Raw genomic sequence first — 19170 nt, forward strand, 5'->3', positions numbered from 1 at the left:
CCCTGTGGAACCTTGTGCGCTCAAGGACAGGTGGACTGGGCCATTCGAGGTTGTGGAGAAGAAGAGCGATGTCACCTACCTGGTGGATTTAAAGTCTCCCAGGAACCCCTTGCGGGTCCTGCATGTCAACCGTTTGAAGCCCCACTTAGAAAGGTCCGAAGTGGGCATGCTCCTAGCTACAGATGCTGGAATGGAGGAGGAGAGTGAGCCTCTTCCTGACCTCCTGTATGCAAAAGAGCAAGATGGGTCAGTAGATGGTGTTGTCCTCTCTGACACACTGACCCCTGAACAGCAGCAGGATTGTCGCCAATTGTTGGGACAATTCCCTGATCTGTTTTCCTTGATTCCTGGTGTCACTCAGTGGTGTGTCCATGATGTGGACACCGGGGACAGCACTCCTGTCAAGCACAAGGCTTACAGAGTGACTGACAAGGTCAGAGCCTACATCAAGGAGGAGGTCTCCAAGATGTTTGCCTTAGGGGTGGTTGAGTCCTCTAGCAGTCCTTGGGCCAGCCCCGTGGTCTTGGTTCCAAAGGCTGCAGCGCCTGGTGCTTCACCGGAACTTCGGTTCTGTGTGGATTACCGAGGACTCAATTCAGTCACCAAGACTGACGCGCACCCCATCCCCAGAGCTGATGAGCTCATCGATCGGTTAGGGGCTGCCCGGTACCTTAGTACGTTTGATTTAACGTCTGGGTACTGGCAGATCGCCTTGACCGATGGGGCAAAAGAGAGGTCAGCATTCTCCACACCCGATGGGCACTACCAGTTCCGGGTTATGCCCTTTGGGATGAAGAATGCCCCTGCCACCTTCCAGAGGTTGGTCAACCAGGTCTTGGCTGGACTGGAGGATTTCAGTGCCGCCTACCTGGACGACATCGCAGTGTTCAGCGCAAGCTGGGAGGAACACTTGTGCCACCTCCAGGAAGTGTTGTTGGCCCTGCGCAGAGCAGGCCTCACAATCAAAGCCAGTAAGTGCCAGATTGGGCAGGGTTCAGTGGTGTACTTGGGGCACCAAGTAGGGAGCGGCAAGGTGGCCCCCCTGCAACCCAAGATTGATACCATCCTGGCATGGGCACCGCCCAAAACCCAGACTCAGGTGAGAGCCTTCTTGGGTCTCACGGGTTACTACAGGAGGTTTGTCAAGGATTATGGTAACATTGTGCACCCCTTGACTTCGCTGACTTCCAGGAAGCAGCCACGACTTGTGATCTGGACTGACGCCTGTCAGACGGCCTTTGACACCCTGAAAACTGCAATGTGCACAGCACCCATACTCCAGGCACCCGACTTTTCTAAAGAATTTGTTGTCCAGACGGACGCTTCAGAGCATGGCGTGGGGGCTGTTCTAGCTCAGGTGAATGAAGAGGGCCGAGACTTACCTGTAGCCTTCATCAGCAGGAGGTTACTTCCCAGGGAACAGAGGTGGAGTGCGATAGAAAGAGAAGCCTTTGCTGTGGTCTGGGCGCTAAAGAAGCTAAGACCCTACCTGTTTGGGACTCACTTCCGGGTGCAGACGGACCACAGGCCCCTCAGATGGTTGATGCAGATGAGGGGTGAGAATCCAAAGCTGTTGAGGTGGTCCATTTCCCTACAGGGGATGGACTTCACGGTGGAACACCGCCCTGGCACAGATCACGCCAATGCTGATGGTCTGTCCAGATTTTTCCGCCTTAGTGATGAGGACTCCCTAGGGTAAGGGTAGTTCCCCCCACATTTCAGCTGGAGGGGACACGTGTTAGACCTGGCATCATTGGCATGAGTCTCTCCTCCATTTTTTCTGTTTGCCTCCTCTGTTTACGATGTTTTTGCTGGTATATGCTTTGGGCACTGTGCCACTGCTGATCAGTGCCACAGTGCAAGTGCTCCCTATGTGAAATTGCTGTATTAATTGACTTCCATGTTTGGCTTATTTGGTTTACTATCAGTCCCTAGTAGAGTGCACCAGGGGTGCCAGGGCTTGTAAATACAAATGCTGCTAGTGGGCTTGCAGCACATGTTGTGCCACCCACAAGAGCGGCCTAGTAAAAGTATGTCTGAAGGTCTGCCATTGCCAGACCACGTGCAGTCTGACTGTCACGAGGACTGCGCAAGTACACCTACTTGCCAGTCCCTAAACCTTCCCTTAACTTCATGTTAGTCACCCCTATGGTAGGCCCACGGGCAGGGTGCATTGTAAGCATAAGGTAGGACAAGCCTGACAAAGTTGGCATGTCCTAATAGTGAATTACATCCATAGTCGTTTTTCACTATTGTAAGGTAGCCTGCTCTCCATCAGTTAGAATGGGCTGCCAGGATTATTAATGCTATAATCCTAGCGGGCTCGGGGAGCATGGTGCAATGTCGAGTTTGGTATCCCTGAACTCAGGGTTTAATAACGCATCCGTTTGTGTGGATGGTTTTTGGACTCTGTGTTTGAAAATAGCACTTTTAGAAAGTAGCTATTTTCTTGTCTAACTGTCTACCGGTCTCTGCTGGTTCTGGTGTGCGTGTGACAGGAGCTGGGTGGCTCCAGAGAGTCTGAATGAGTCAGTGTGGGATGAGTGGGGCATTTGCATTGAGAGTAGGGGAGAGTAGCTCTTGATAGCCTGCCCTGCCTGAAACAATGTTGGCTCCGCCCCCCTGCCAGGCGACTGATGACTCTGTGCTTGCCTGGGACTTTCCTGGCCCGCCTCCTGCCGGGCAGCTGATGGCCCTGCCCCTGCCAGTGACAATGCTGGCTCCGCTCCTGCTGAGCGGCTGAGGACTCTGCCCTGCCCAGTGAATAGGCCAGGTGCTCTGGCCTGGCAACACCCACAACAAACCCAGGATGGGGGGAATTTCCCCTGCATGGACAAAGGGATCAAAGCCAAAAAGGGGTATAAGAGAAGGACCCCTGAACCAAGAAATCAGATCACTTCTGACAAGGAAACCTGAACCAAGGACAAGAAGCCTGCTGATCTAAGGACTGCCTACCCCTTCTGCCAGAGTGCTGTTTGTTGGGGGAATCCTGCATTGCTTCTTTATTTTTGCCAAGGAACCAGGAGAGAGGAACTGTGTGTGTACTCTCACTCTTTGCTGAGAAAATCTCCAAGGGCTGGAAGAGTGCCAGTCTCCTGTTGAAGTCACAGGGCTAAAGGACTTCATCTGCTTAAAGTGCTATTTGCTGGAGTTTGTGAATCCAGCACCTTTGAAAGAATCCAGCAATCTCGACGCCGACGGACGCCGCCGAATCCAGCTCGACATCGTGAGTAACGGCTCCAGTGTCCCGCTTCCTCGACGCCGGCCGCCGGGCCCGATCGACGCCAGCAGCAACGCCAGTGAGTAGTGAGTTCGGCTCCAGCTCCAAGTGACCCCGTGTCTGCACCGCCACTGATCGCATCGACTTCGAGCCCTCTCGACGCCGTGAGCGCTGCTCACTCTTGCAACATCGACGCCGAAGACGCGACGCCGGACATCTCGACGCCGCTGATCATCGAGTGCTTCACTTTTCCAAGGTACTGTGTTGTTGGGGTCTGTGCGACTCCGGGCTCGACGTAGCGCTCCTCGCGGTCGACGCCGAACCTTTGGATTAACTTTGCCTCGACGTCGTGTGACTCCCGTGTGGGTTACATTGTTGCCAAGAACTTTGATTTAGAGAAGAAGAGTTGCTTTTGATACTAAAGACTTTTGTGCTAAGAAGAAACCGTGCTTGAACTATTATTTTTCCTTCCAAGAGTATTTATTAAGACTGTGGTATATTTTTGTCGTTATATGGTCTTGTGCTAAACCTTATATAAAAATACTTATTTTTATAATACTACTGTGTCGTGTCCATTTGTAGTGTATTCACTTTATTACTGTATGTGGTCATAAATGCTTAACGCACTGCCTCTGAGATAAGCCTGTCTGCTTTGACAAGCTACCAAGGGGGTGAGCAGGGGTTATCTAAGTGTGTGATCTCCTTGCCCTGACTAGAAAAGGTGTGTCCCTATTTGTCAGAAGTGTATACCTCTGCCAACTAGAGACAGCCGCTTCTAACAAGGCCTCACCCAACAACATATGCACCAGAGGCCTCACCCAACAGCATGTGCACCAGAGGCTGGACCCAACAACATATGCACCAGAGGGCCCACCCAACAACATGCACCAGAGGCCCCACCCAACAACATATGCACCAGAGGCCCCTCCCAACAACATATGCACCAGAGGCCCTACCCAACAACATATGCCCCAGAAGTCCCACCCAACAACATATGCACCAGAGGCCCCTCCCAAAAACATATGCACCAGAGGCCCCACCCAACAAAATATGCACCAGAGGCCCCACCCAACAACATATGCACCGGAGACTGCATCACTATGTATGCTAGAAAGGAAAACGTGTCGAAGGATATCGCCTTTCAAAATACGTGCCTGAAACAAATCACCAATAGAATTTGAGCGCCTTCAAATACATCAGTTGAGGGCGTGAGCCGAGAAGACCCTCTGTTTTAGTGGACTTTACATTGCTCCATGTATAATAACAATGTATGTCACATATAGGGGACACGTGAAAACGAATCTGCCCATTGGTTTACTAACGGCATTGTAACAGAGCCGTGGAGGTGGGTATGAATGCCTCTAAGCCCATGTTTAGAAACCCTGTAACAGAATTGCTAGTGTGTTCTTGCATAAAAATAAATAAAATATGTTGAAATTAAAAGAAACTATCACTTTTATTAAATAAGAGTCTATGCAGTTTTACAATCTAATGATGTAAAGTGACAAGTTTTAGAATTTTGAGAAGTCCCTATCACACTGGACATTTTTTGATCAGTGTGCATGCTAAATATGTTGTTGACTCGGCTCCTGCTGAGGCTCTTAGAGCCAAGCCGGGCCCCTGGGTCAGCTCATTGCGCCCCTCAAGTAAGGCACGAATCCAATCATCAGATCCTGACGGTTTTATTTACAAGCAGGGAATAGTCTCCCAAAAGGCACAAGGTCTTCGATGATACAGGGTCATGAAAGGATATAATGTTGGAGGAGACCTCACCTCAGTGGGTGTATGTGGGCAAAATCGTCTTGTCCTGTCAGTCTTCCGAGGGAGATAAAAAGGAACCATTAGCGTGAACAGCAATGACGCTCCCATTTAGAGCGCTTAGAAGCTGCAGTGGTCCGAATGCTAGTGAGTGGGGGCAGTAACATTTCAATCTCCGTGCCTTCACACCACTTCATCATGTCTGGGCTTCACGGCTCGAGAGGATAAAAAGGCTGCATATCTTTTGGTTGGAGATGTATCACATTGAAATCCACACGTGGGAACGCATTCATCAGGACAGGGCTCAGCTCTGCGTCACTGCTGTGGGTGGGAACAATGGCTGGTTTAGTGTTGTTGGGCAGAAACAGCATGGGCCAGAACTGAAAAGGACACTTGACCTTTGGCCCCACCTTATAAAGGTGACCTGGTGTCCCTCCTCGAATTACCGACTCCCTTCATGACGCGCCTCTGGCTGCCCCTTTCTCAAGGCGAGTGAGAATATTTACCAAAAACTACGCCTAGTATTTGATGAAGAATGGACAAGAAAGGCAGAATCTGAACTAGTGTGTGTGGGTGCACAGTGAACGGGACATGATGATGTTTGGTCCCATTGCTGTCCGAATGTGTGATCTATTTGAACCTGTAACATGTGTACAGCTGTGCTGGCCGCATCCTGTGACTGAAATCTTTTTTTTTTTTTCAAAAAACCTTTATTATGTTCATCAAGTTGTGCACTGCTATTTAGCCAACAACCCGGAAGCAGGCAGCATTTTTACATAGCGATTAGCCGCTAGTGCATGATAGGTCCGTACACTTGTGCATACTGTCCAACTTTTATATGTAACATAAGAACCAACAAAACAATTGTAGGCGATTGTCAGAGAACAGCAGTCAGTTACCAGAACAAGTGGTCTGATGTCGATTTCCCAATTTTTGGTTCCAAGGGTTCACTTCACACACACGCTTCTACATTCACACCCCTCCCGCAGACGAATCACCTCTCTACTTCTGCTCGCCAAGGCACTGCGTCCACCCGTCCAAGCACCCCTCCTCGCGGGATAGTTATTTCTACACCACGCCGCGGACAACCAATGTAGCCCATTTCCAACGCAGCTGCGTCACAGTTTAGCTATCACCCTTGATCGCAATCATTCTCCTCCTCCGCCTCCCCTGCCAGCCATTCCACCAGAGGTTGCCATATATCAAGCGGCCTCGACCGCTGTGGCATTGTTTCCCAATAAGCAGTCAACTGGTCCTTGCAGTACACCGCCGAGCCCACCCAGCAGGATATTTTTGGCGGAGCTTTCTGTTTCCAGTGAATCGCTATTTGTCTTTTGGCCAGCAGCAAGAGAAGAGCCACCAGCCTCCGGGACGCAGTGGGCACAACCATTACAAAACCCAGCAAGGCCACCATCGGATCTGGAGCTAGCACCATTCCCACTATCTGCCCTATTTTTTGGAAAATCTGCACCCAATACCGGTCCGCAGACCCATGTCAGATGGTAAAATGTGGCCTCCCTCTCTCCACATCTCCAGCAAGTCGCATCAGCCTCGAAACCCATTTTGAAAAGCTGTCTGGGTGTGCGGTATGTCCTATGTAGGTAGTTAAAGTGTATCAATCGCAACCTATAGTTAGGCGAGAGGTTTTCCAGTTGAGTACAGCAGAACGTCCACTGTTTCTCCGTGATAGTAATTCCAGCTTCCTCCTCCCACAGCATTCTAGAATCCACATGTGCAACCGGTGTTGTGTTCTGTGTGTTCCTATATATGCGTGTTATTAATTTACGTGGGGAGTTATTGGATAGTACGTCCTCCAAGGCCGCCAACGTCGGAGGAGCCGCAGGGAACATAGGGTATCTGTGCTTACACGCGGCCCTCAATTGATAGTACAGCAGCAGCTCCGAGGCCGTCGGCCCCTCAGACGCACTCATAGCCTGTAGTGTGATAAAAGTGTCATCTGGGTATAGGTCACCTGCAAGCCGAAGGCCACACCCACTCGCTCTCCGCGCCACTGCCGCGTCTGTCAGTGGACCCAGCAATGGATTACCATCAAGCGGCATGCTTGGAGCATACATTGCCGTCACGCCCGCTCGCCTCACAATGTTCGACCAGGCCCAGCGCACCATCTCAACTGTGTCTATCTCTTCGTGTGGCCTTTTAAAACTTTGGTATGCGGCTGTCGTCAGGGGGCAAGGTGCCGCTACATCTGTCTCTATTGCCACGTGAGGCTGGTAAGGCGTCGGGTGTTGCCAATAATGTATGAATTGGGCCTGTGCACTATAAGCATATAGCTCAAAGTCCGGGGCTGCCAGCCCTCCCTGGTGAAATGGAAGCATAAGGAGGTTCCAGGCAACTCTGGGTTGCCTGCCCGCCCAAACCAGTTCAATAACAGCAGACCTAAGGCGACGGAAAAATGCCATTGTTAGCGGCAAGGGGATATTGACGAATAAATATAAAAATTTGGGCACAACCACCATCTTGGTAATAGCTATACGTCCTGTCAACGACAATGGCAGTTGTTTCCACTTTTTTACTTTAGTTTCTAGCCACTCTATGGCCACACCGAAGTTAGACAGCCACAACTCCTGCACAGATCGGCTTATCTTTATGCCCAAGTATCTGACTTCATCCACAACCCAGTCTATGGGGAATTCCATAGGGCATTTACGTGTACCATCTGTTAGCGGCAGCATTACTGATTTTGACCAATTAACGTCTATGCCAGTGAGCCCACTGTAACGCACCATTTCCCTCATCAGTGGATCAAAGTTTTCTGCCGGGTTCATCATATAGATAGTGATGTCGTCGGCATACATGGATATTAGCAGTCCCCTTGACGTGAAACCAATGCTACGCTGGGAATGGTGTTGCCTCATGCGTGCCGCCAATGGTTCCGTCGCAATAGCGAAGAGTAACGGCGACAGAGGGCAACCCTGTCTAGTTCCTCTCGTGATGTCAATAGGATCTGAGACCTGTCCATTCACCCGTATGCAAGCAGTCGGTCCATTATAAAGTACGCCAATCCTCTGTGCAAACAACGGGCTGAATCCCATCCGGGTAAACAGTGTCAGTAGGAATTTCCACTCAAGCGAGTCAAATGCCTTAGTCGCATCTAGCAATGCGGCTGCGGCCTGCACCCTAGGATCTAGGTAATGGAGGAGCCCAAATAGGACTCTCAGATTGTGCGAGGTGGATCTGCCCAATACAAACCCTGATTGATCAGACAGCGCTATCTGGGGCATCATATATTTAAGTCGATCTGCGATTAGTCTCGCATATATCTTGGAATCTAAATTTATTAAAGAGAGCGGGCGATACGAGTCCGAACTAGTAGGATCCTTATCAGGCTTTAGCAGCGTAATTATCATTGCTTCTCGGAGCGACTGCGGAAGTATACCCGATTCCAACGCGTCCTCAAACATCCTGTGCAACCTTGGGACCAGGAGGTCCGCATATTCTTTATAAAAAGCCGCCGTCAGCCCATCTGGGCCCGGCGCCTTCCCCAGCGGCAGGCCAGCTATGATCACCCTTATGTCCTCCTGCGTGAACGGTAAGTCCATGTATTGCCTGGCCCCGTCATTAAACCACGCCAAGGCTATAGTGTCCAAATAGTCGTTTAAAACTTGGTCATCTGGCGTCACTCTGGAGGTATATAAATCCTTGTAATATTCCCTCATGCGACCTAATATGGCTGGGGGTTCTCTAAGCAGGTCCCCTTCTATCCCTTTAAGCTCCATTAGATAGTCCATCCCCCTAGGTGCTCGCAGCATGTTCGCCAGCGTGCGCCCTGCGCGTTCGCCCTCTCCATAGCGTCCTGCCTGCCCCTCCTTATTCAAAAACAGCACTTCCCTTTCCGCCTCCTCTTGATACTGAGTGAGTGTAGCTCTAAATTTTGAACGTGTGTCATCTGTTGGTTTCTCTAGCAGTGCGGTTTCCAACCCAGCCAATTCTGCCTCGAGTTTGCCCAGGGAACCATGTATAGACCGTAGCACTCCTGTCTTTAGTGACATGCAGTTGCCTCTCGTCACCACCTTGCAAGCCTTCCATAGCGTGCCCGGTGATTCCACTGTGCCCTCATTTAGGTCAAAATACTCTTCCAGTTTCTCTCTCAGTTCCTGCTTGAATACCTGGTCCTGCAATGCGCGAGATGGGAATCTCCAACTGAATGGCTGTACATATTGTGGCGGCATGGCCAGTGTCACGCAGACCGGGGCATGGTCAGACAGCAACCTAGGCAAGTGTGTCACATCCATCACTGACGTGTGTATATCCCTAGATAAGAGCCAGTAGTCAAGTCTAGACCAAGCAGCCCTATGTGCTGTTATACATGTACCTGCGCGATCCCCGGGGTGTAGTGTCCTCCATGAATCTATGAGTTCCGCATCCCTGATGATATCTCCTAGTGCCTCTGCCGCCCTAGGGTGGTGTTCTCTAGCCGCCCCTTGTCTATCTAGGGTGTCCGACAACACAACATTATAATCACCCCCCAAAGAGTCGATGCCGGGCCACAGGCCTGTATCTTGTGCCATAAATCACAGTAAAAATCAGGGTCATCGGCATTCGGGCCATATACATTCACCAGTACGACTCTCATTCCACATAGCGTCCCAGTCAATATTAAGAATCTGCCTTCAGTATCTCTGACTATTTTGTGCGTTTTCCATTGTAACCCTCTTCTAATCAGTATCGCAACCCCTCTCGAGTAATTATAGTACGGAGCGTGTACTATCTCCCCCCATCTATGGTGTTTAAGTAGTTGTGTGGCACTTGTAGTCAGATGAGTTTCCTGTAGAAGACATATGTCTACTTCCTTTCTGAGTAAAAAAGCCTGTACCAATCTGGCTTTACGTTTGTCATTCATGCCCCGCACATTCCAGGTTAGGCATCGGATTCGGTTCATGTCTGCATGGGTATAGAGAGAAATGTTTTCGTCATCCAGCCAAAGCTGCAAAGTCTCCCATGGTTCCCCGTCAACATTGAGAGGGTGACATCCTGCATTCGCTCAGTGGCCTCAGTCGCATTCACCCATCCACCATACCATTCATGAACGTAGTGCCGCCTATGCGTGCCATACCTCTCAGTTCTCTGTTCTGCAAAGCCAGCCATTACTCTCAACACATCGCCTCCAACCAAACCAGTAAAATCCGAACTCCCAAACCCCGGATCCCCAATGTCCCCACCCGCTCCAACCCCCCAATTAGGTTGTGCAATCAGTCCCCCTTTCACCCCCTTAGAAACTAAAACTATACACAGAGTCAATCTCAGTGTCCAGGTAGCGGGAATCATCCCCTGGGGTACGCAGGGTGGCCTCACACTATCCCCGTGCTTTTGACAGGGTGATCGAGCGCTAGCTTAGACGTTTCAACTCAAGGACCCCCCTCCCCCACAATTGTGCGTATTCATAAGCATCAACCTCCACCAGTATGTGACTCAAAACAGTTCCAGGCAGAGCCAGACTACAGCTCGGCTAAGACATAGCAAAAACATTACAAAGTCTGTATCAAAGGTTCATCGATCATTCAACATCACTTAACCTGTCCGATGAGTCCTGTGCCCTTGGGTGCTTCTGGTTCTTTTGATCTTTGGCCAGCTGTTTTGCGTATTGTAGAGCCGCTTTCGCATCCACAAAGAAGGTCGGTTTTCCCGGGCCCTGCACTCTAAGCTTTGCAGGGTATATTAGCGAATATTTTGTCCCTGTTTGTTGGAAGATCTTCTTCGCTGGTACAAACTCTCTACGAGCCGCCTGAACTTGTAGGGTAAAATCCGGGTACAAAGCGATTTTGTTGTCCTTGTACTGCAAGTCTGACATGTCTCTTGCCATGCGGAGGACTGTATCACGGTCTCTATAGTTGAGGACCCGCGCAAGAATGGGCCTAGGCGGAGCTCCCGGTTTAGGCTGGGGTCCCAAGGTCCTGTGCGCTCTTTCTATGAGGAACATCTGCGACAATCCAGTCCCAAAAATTTCTTTCAACATTTGTTCAACATACTGTTCCATATTGGCAATGTCTGTCGATTCCGCCACGCCCGTGATGCGGACGTTGTTACGCCTCGAGCGTGCTTCCAAATCCTAATTTTTTTGTTGTATCAGGGCCAGAACTCTATCCATACCTCGCACTTTTTTGTCCAGATCTGTTTGGCCTTCCTTAGTTTCGGTCACTCGTGTTTCCAGTACTCCTACTCTCCCCTCTTGTTTATCCATTCTTTTCGTGATGCTGTCCATGCGTGCCGCTAGAGCGTCCATTTTGGTGTCTATTCCCTGTAAGCTCATTTTCAGCTCTTGGAACATTGATTTTATGTCAACTGCTTGAGAACCGCTCCGGTCCTCCCCAGAAGCGTCATCTTCATGTTGGTCCTGACCAGACGTTTTCTGTTTGGCCTTGTCAAAAGTGATCCTGGGCTGTCTCGTGTCTGGCTTGCCCATGGCAATGTCCCGATGTGCTCCTAGCGCGTATGGGCCAAATCCACTTCAATACACCACTGCTTACCCGCCAATCCACAGGGCACACCACACCAGGCGTTGTCAGCACCTCGCAACGGGACTCGCCGAGCACCACGTTCAATGAGGCTATTTTCGCGCCACAGCATGTTCTAATTTCGAGTGCGGTCCCGTTTCTCTGTGCACCGCAATTCAGCCCCCCAACGCGCCTGCGGAGGTGTATGCGGCACTCTGTGCATCCTGCGCCTTCCGTTGCAGCTGCCGGGGTTCAAGACAAGATGGAGGCCAGAGACCATCCAGAACGAGCAGCAGCTGGGGTCGCACCACGCCCCACCACACAACACTATCGTCTCACAGGGGGCCGGAGCGCTGCAGAATGCTTCCCACACCCCAGACCCAGTGTAGCTGATGTATGAGTGCACTATTGTTCTCTCCGATCCATGAGCTGCGCCAGGAAGACTGGACAAAATGGCGGCCCGCTGCGCCCGTTCTCGCTAGCGAGTCTGATCCGCAGGGCTGCGGCGTGGACAGGAGTGTCCCAGCAAAGTCAGTTAGCAGTGTCCCCTGTGCGCTTTGGATACCGCCCGCACACAAATCGCACCTCCTCAGCGCCTGTATCTCTCTGGCTCCGCTTCTTACCGCTCACCATCCGCTGATTTACTCCCGATTAGTGCGCGGCTCCTCCCGGGTTCCGCCTCGCACCCCCGTGGCCGTTCGCCCAGCCGCTGTCCACGGCGGCCGCTCCGCCGCACGAGTGAGTGGTGTCTTCCGATGACGGTGGGGAGTTTCGAAGTCCGCGGCTGCAGGGTCTCGTGGAGCAGGAGTTCACCCCTTTTCCGTGCGTTTCACCGACGGGCTGAAGCTCACTCCAGTCCCCGGCTTTCCGCAGCACGTCGGGCCCCTCTGCAGTTCACAGCGGTCCGGCTCTATCTCTGTGGTGGTTGTTTCTACCCGCCCAGGATTCACCCCAGGCAGTCCCGGTGTCCTGTGAGCACTGCTGGGGTCAAGAGGTCCGAGCTAAGACGCCAGATTTGTTAATAAATTCCAGATTTATGAGCTCGATCGGCGGAGCTGCGGTTTCAGGCAGCCATTCCGCTCCGCGACCAAGCCACGCCCCTGACTGAAATCTGTTTAACTTGTGATGTGTGCGCCTATCTCAGTCTCCGCTATAACATTTTAATCAGCAATCAAATTGAAAGGGGCTTAAAGCTGCAACGTGCATTATGACAGTAGATAAGGCATTTGAATGTGCATAACGAGGTTCTCTGTACTGCTTTAATTCACAAAGTTCTAACCAACTTTTAGGGTCGCTTACATTGAAAAACGGACTGTTTTACAACTATTTTGTGAATATTTACTAGGGTAAAGTGAGTTTTGTGACCCCTTCTAAAGGTAAAGCTTGCTTGCAACAGCATAAAAATGCCCTTTGAGGACAGGGCGTTTTCACTAAATGTCTGTGTAAATTGTGCAGCATAATGCACCCTTTTGTCCAGTTTCTTGACCAAATCTTCTCAGGGGAGAAAGAACCTCAAGGAACATTCCCGCTCACTCAATTCAGTCTCTCACATGCTCCATTTCAAACAAGCCGTGAGCGTGCATGCTTCCGAACTTCCGGTTTTGGGATGTGCACGCTCACGGCTGTCGTGGGGCGGGACTTCCGTCTTTGCGAGAAGCCCGCGCCCACGGAGTGGATGGCCCAGAGGACCGGTGGCAGCAGAAGTCTGGAGTGGCGTCTGAGGCCGCTGATGCGGTAAGTGGGGCTTGGGGGGTTTGGCACGTGTGTGTGTGTGTGTGTGTGTGTGTCTGCGCGTGTGTGTGTCTGCGCGTGTGTGTGTGTCTGCGCATGTGTGTGTGTCTGCGTGTGTGTGTGTGTGCCTTTGGCCGGCCTGCGTAAGCGCGTCCACAGACCCTGGTAGGCTCGTGCACCGCTCTGTCTCCCTTGAGAGGCAACTGGGCGACAATAGGTCTCGAGAGCGAGACCTAAAAAGGGAGGAGGTGGGGTAAACCAGAATCCAGTGATTAGTCGGGCTGATCCAACTGCTAACAAAAACCCTAAAACTAGATCGCTCTGCACACAAACTGAGATGGCATATCCTTTGTATACCATTGGTGCTGATAATGTAGTAGAGTCAACGGAATCTGTTGTTGCTAATATGGTTAAATTATCCTTACACTCTTTTCAGGAACAATTAAAAGACCATATGGGTTCCAGAATGAAGGAACTAGATGATAAAATCCAAAGCATAAATTTGGGGTTAAGGGACCTGGAAGTTACAATTAAAAAGGGGAAAGATATTTTCGAGGAAAGTACTAAAGTATTTGTGGAGAAAACCCTGAGTGAAGCTAGAAATCACAAAGAAGTGTCTACAAGTACGAATGTTGCGGGGCACCCTGTGACAGCTCCCTTGGTTGAAACGGCCACCCCAAGCATGGGTATCCAAGTGCCAAATGAGGCAGAATCCTGATATAATGTTTCGGCTGGTAGAAGACTGGCCCAAGTTCCAGGGAGTTTGGCTAATCCCAGCAGTAGCAATCTGCCTACACATACGCCAAAGCCTAGTGACCCTAGTGTTATCCCCAGTAGTGATAATCTCAGACTACCCCCAGCAGCCTGTCCATATGTATTAGTTTTGACAGGAGTACCTGCGTTAAACAGAGACCAAATAGAAACTTGGCATACACTTAGGAACAAGGCTGTGGATTGGTTACAAAAGTTTAAAGAATTCAGTCCACAAAAAATGAACGAGATCATTATGGTCCGCAGGGTATGCTGGGTTGGTGAACAAAAGAAAGATATAGAGGGGGACTGTATAGTTATACATTTTAATCGCCCTAATACAGTACGCCACTTACTGAGAGTTATTGATGAAACACATATGGTTCATACTAATATCCAAGCCCTCCCACTTGGATATTTTTATCGATCAACTATTAAAGGGATGGGCAGAAGGTTGGTTACACCATTGCCTCTTCATATCTCCAATAGATTTGGGGATTTACCCACCCTGGAGATGGTTGATTGACTAAATTCATCAATGTCTTTAACTCTTGATGTAGAGGCAACTAAGGAAAGTAGCAGAGGTAATGAATGGTTCAGTCCCCAAAACAATACAGTCGCCCTAGTGCTGAATAGGGAGACAATAGGTACTGAGGTACAGGCGGAGTATGTCCCACCACTAACACTGGGTGTTATAAAATATGTAATTAGGGTAAACACTGCTACAGAAAACACGATGCATGAGTTAACTTTGGTTACATCAAGTGTAGAAAGGGTGGGCTGCAATAGACAAAACGTACAATTTATTTCCTGGAATATAGCGGGCCAGACGAAAAATTTGTGTGACCCTGAATGGAATAATTACATAGACTCCAGTGACATCTGTTTCTTACAGGAAACTTGGGCTCTGGATATGCCGCATAGAGTAGGCTATAAGACCTTTAACATAGCCGCTGTACCCTCAATTAGAGGTAGGCCCTCAGGGGGACTCACCATATGGGTTAAGGTATCTCTTGAGATTAGTATAACGGTATTAATGATTGACTCAGTGGACATACTCGGTCTGAAAGTTGTCACGAAAGAGGGGAGGAGTATCCTCTTTTTTAATGTATACAATAGGCCCTGTAGTCTAGCTAAGGAGTCTCAGATCCTGGATAAACTAGAACATTTTATAAATAGCCAGGAAGAGATACCAAGCTTGTTAATAGGTGGTGACCTGAACTGTAACTCTGAGCCAATTGCAGGTTTTGGGGAGGTTTATGCAGAAGAGGATAGGGCTAACAACATTCCACCCCTCTCTAACATTGAGGCGGTGCGGTGCACAGCTCTAGCAGTTCAAATAGTAAGATTAGCAACGGTATATGGGCTGAGGGCCTGTAATGGTCGCCTCCCCTCGGATTCCCTAAAGGCTGCGACATTTGTTAAAAATAACTCTCAAAGCCGTATAGATTACATCCTAGTATCCTTTGATCTCTGGCCTTACTTGATTGACTTTGAGATTATACCCAGGTATGAAAGTGATCATCGCCCACTACAATTGTTAATTGATCAATCCTTTTTCCCCAGTAATAGTCCAGTGACGGAGATCTGCGTTTTGGATAACATTGTTAATGATGCCCCACTAGTAAGTAACAATAGACGATCACTCAAATGGGCACAAATATTAGATCAAGGTGAAGTGTTGGCAGGTATCTATTCACTTTTAGCTGACATATTTTCTGGATATACAAGTTCACTGGCAGGGGACAATGCTTTTATTGATCTTCATATTGGGGTCTTTAAATCACTAATACCCTATGTTACTAAAATGCCCAAAAAAATTGTCACAATAAAACTGGTTCAGTAGGTAGCCATCCGTGGTATAACAAGGATTGCCGAGTGGGCAAGGCATTACTCATAGAGGCCATAAAAAGTAAAGTACCAGAAGTGATTAGGATGGCAAGAAAGGAATATAAGCTGACCCAGGCAAGAGCCAGATCAAATTGGGATGAGGAATGCTGGGAGAATATGTTATTGGCAGCAAAGACAAAAGATAATGTGGGATTTTGGAGACTAGTGGCAAACGGGAATCATGCAGGTAGATCACCCCAAGATGTGTTCATTGATGAACAGACTTGGGTTGACCATTTTACCCATCTGTATGAAGTCTCCCTACACATGGTGTCTAAGGAAAAGGAGCAGCCCTGGCACCCAGTTACTACTGGCACTTCAGAGTTCACACTAGAAGAAACTGAGCTAGCTATTAATTTAGTAAAAAGTGGTAAGGCACCTGGCCTTGATAGGCACCTGGCCTTGATAATCTCATGTTTGTACAAATCACCTGGGATTTTAACATCTGGGCACCCTATATTAATAAACTGTTTAATATTCTAGCAGCTGGTGTAGATTTTCCTGACAGTTGGAGGGGTGAAGAAATCATTTTAATTTTTAAAAAGGGCGATAGAAATGACCCGTCAAACTATCGCCCTATTAGTTTAAAGGACATTTTACAAAAGTTATTCTCCAGGCATATTTTAACACGTATGAATTCTTGGATGGATGAGAATGCCATACTTACTAAGTTCCAAGCTGATTTTAGATGTAGTATAAGCACGATAGACCAAGTTTTTAGATTCTGTTGCCTTATATGGAAATATGTTTTTTTAAGAAAAGGCCATATTTATGTGGCATTTGTAAACCTGAGGGCTGCTTTTGATTTAGTTTTGCGTAATCGTCTATGGGATTGTCTGCACTCGCTGGGGTTGCCGGACTGTTTATTACATCAGATATTAAGACTCCATGATAACAACTATGCAAGAGTGCGTTGGGGACGAAACGGAGAATTGACCAAACCTGTTCCAATAATGCGTGGAGTTCGCCAAGGTTGTGTGTTAGCCCCCACACGCTTTTCTCTGTTTGTCAATGACATCCCAACTCATTTAGAGAAGTCCATTAATGATGCACCCAAACTAAACGGAGAAAGGGTCCCTGCACTCCTCTTTGCGGACGACACCATCCTAATTTCACAGACGCCCAAAGGTCTGCAAGCATTGCTTAATTCATTCCAAACCTACTGTAATAAAAAAGGTTTGGAAATTAATGTAAAAAACCCCAAATGAATGGTCTTAAATCTGCATAAAACTTTCAAAGGGAACTTAATTTTAAACAACCAAAAATTAGATTAGTGTCTAATTTTACCTACTTGGGTGTTTCTTTAGATTCAAAGAATACGTGGAAAACCCAAGCAGAGAAGAGTAAAACGATACTGACACAGAATTTAAGTTTAAGGCCCAGACTGCCGCATTATACGGAGCAGAAATCTGGGGCCCAATAGCTGGGAATCTTTTTATGAAAAGCGAAAACTCTTTTTATAGGAGTCTGCTAAAAATACCCAAACGGACCCCATTATTACCCCTAATGTTAAATCTAAGTATGAAGCGTACAGACCATCATGCAATCCTACACCCACTCTCCTATTGGGTGAGACTTTGGTGCTTGCCAGAACTTGGAGATTATAGAGCTGGCCTCTTGGAAATAATGAGGTTGGATTCTTATAATTCAAAGTATGGTTGGCGCATGTGCGAACATGGCTGTTTAAAATTGGGTTGTCACACTTCTGGGAAGAGCCCTTGTGTCTGACGCAAAGTTGCAAAAAATTGGTGAAAGTCAAATTTTGGGCGTACATATTAGATAATCTCCCAAATAGTCATGCTGGTGGATCCATTACTAGTAACTTCTTGGCCTTCAAGGATTTTCCATACTTTGAGGACTTATTAGATTAGGTCCGTCCACCTTTGGCCAAGAGCCTATATCTGGGATATTGAAAACAAATGTAACCTTAGTAAGGTGGTCTTAAACAGCTGGATCTACATTAAGTGAGATGTAGCTTAGAATTAAAGAAGATGACAATCATATCCTCTTTTTCTGTGCAGCTTATGCAGCAGCCAGGAAAAGGTGGATTAAGCCACTGTGCAATGTTATAGGTCTTCGCTCGTACAATGAAGCTTACAGAGTCATTAAAACTGACACGAGACAAGTTATTGTCTTTTGTGTCAGCAGATTTCTTCTGGCAGTAAGCTATGTACGTAAGAAACAGGGTTTGGATTTATAATTGGTCAAATCTGTTTCTAAGTATTTGTATATGATGCGTTTTGCTCTGATTCTTTTAAATATTGGTAGAATAATGAAGTGCTTTTATGAACCAAACATTGGAATTGTATAAATGTATTTTTATCAATATGTTTTTTTACTTTGCCTTCTTAACTAAATTATGGATTTTACTGTATACCCATCCCAACTGTAGGTAAACCTCTCCTTTCTTCTTTTCTAAAGTGCCATGAATTACTGTTTTAATGTTTCTTTTATGGCTGAATGTGCCGAAATAAAGATTTATTGAACAATACACTCAAAAAAACATAATTACTATCCACATAATACAACTGCTCATCATACCACTTAATTCCACTACACAAATCCACACAACACAGTTTCACAACTAACAAGTCCAATCCAACCCACATAATTGGTACACACTGCATACATCCACTTCAATTTATAACACATAGGTAAGAGACATTTACATTTACAATGCAGTAGCTCGAACTCTTTTCTTTTTTAAACACACAGATCTGATGCTCAGCTTCTACCTATTTGTACTTTTTCGTCACCAAAAACGCAAAGCTATACACACAGTTCAATGCCACACAATTCAGCTCCACATATTTCCAATCCACACACATAATTTAACACCAAATCAGATAATACAATTCAACAACACAACACACCACATACAACCAATCCACACCACATAATTACACATCGTGCCACAAAATTCAACGGCGCAACACATAAATAAACTGAACTGGTTACTACTCCACAATACACAATCCCACTCCACAAAATGCCACTACACTGAATTCCACAATAATTGCTAACCATATATTTCCACAGCACACCATGCCACACACTGCCACTACACACATCCACTCTACACCACAGAATTCCACACCACACAATTACACAACTAACTAATCCAACTCATATAGTTCTGCTCCACCCCACATACATACACTCCATAACACAAAAGTAAAATACATTGCCATTTACAATGCCAATAGCTCCAACTCAAACAAATGCGAGACCGATTGAATTTCTAATGCTTGTTATAATAGTTACTATTCACACTGTTTGAAGTAGGGATAGGAAACAAATGTAGTAGCTCAAGTAGTGGGATAGTTGCAGTCCAACTGGCTTTCTATCTTGGGTTGGCACATTGACAAA

General features: G+C 47.7%; 1 protein-coding gene across 4 annotated transcripts in view; it reads left to right on the forward strand.

Annotated features, from left to right (window-relative positions):
• ADGRG4 (adhesion G protein-coupled receptor G4) overlaps positions 1–19170 on the forward strand; it is a 1842483-nt gene that overhangs the window by 441417 nt on the left and 1381896 nt on the right. The window lies entirely within an intron of this gene.

Source organism: Lissotriton helveticus, chromosome 4_1 (assembly GCF_964261635.1).
Source record: "Lissotriton helveticus chromosome 4_1, aLisHel1.1, whole genome shotgun sequence".
NCBI lineage: Eukaryota > Metazoa > Chordata > Amphibia > Caudata > Salamandridae > Lissotriton > Lissotriton helveticus.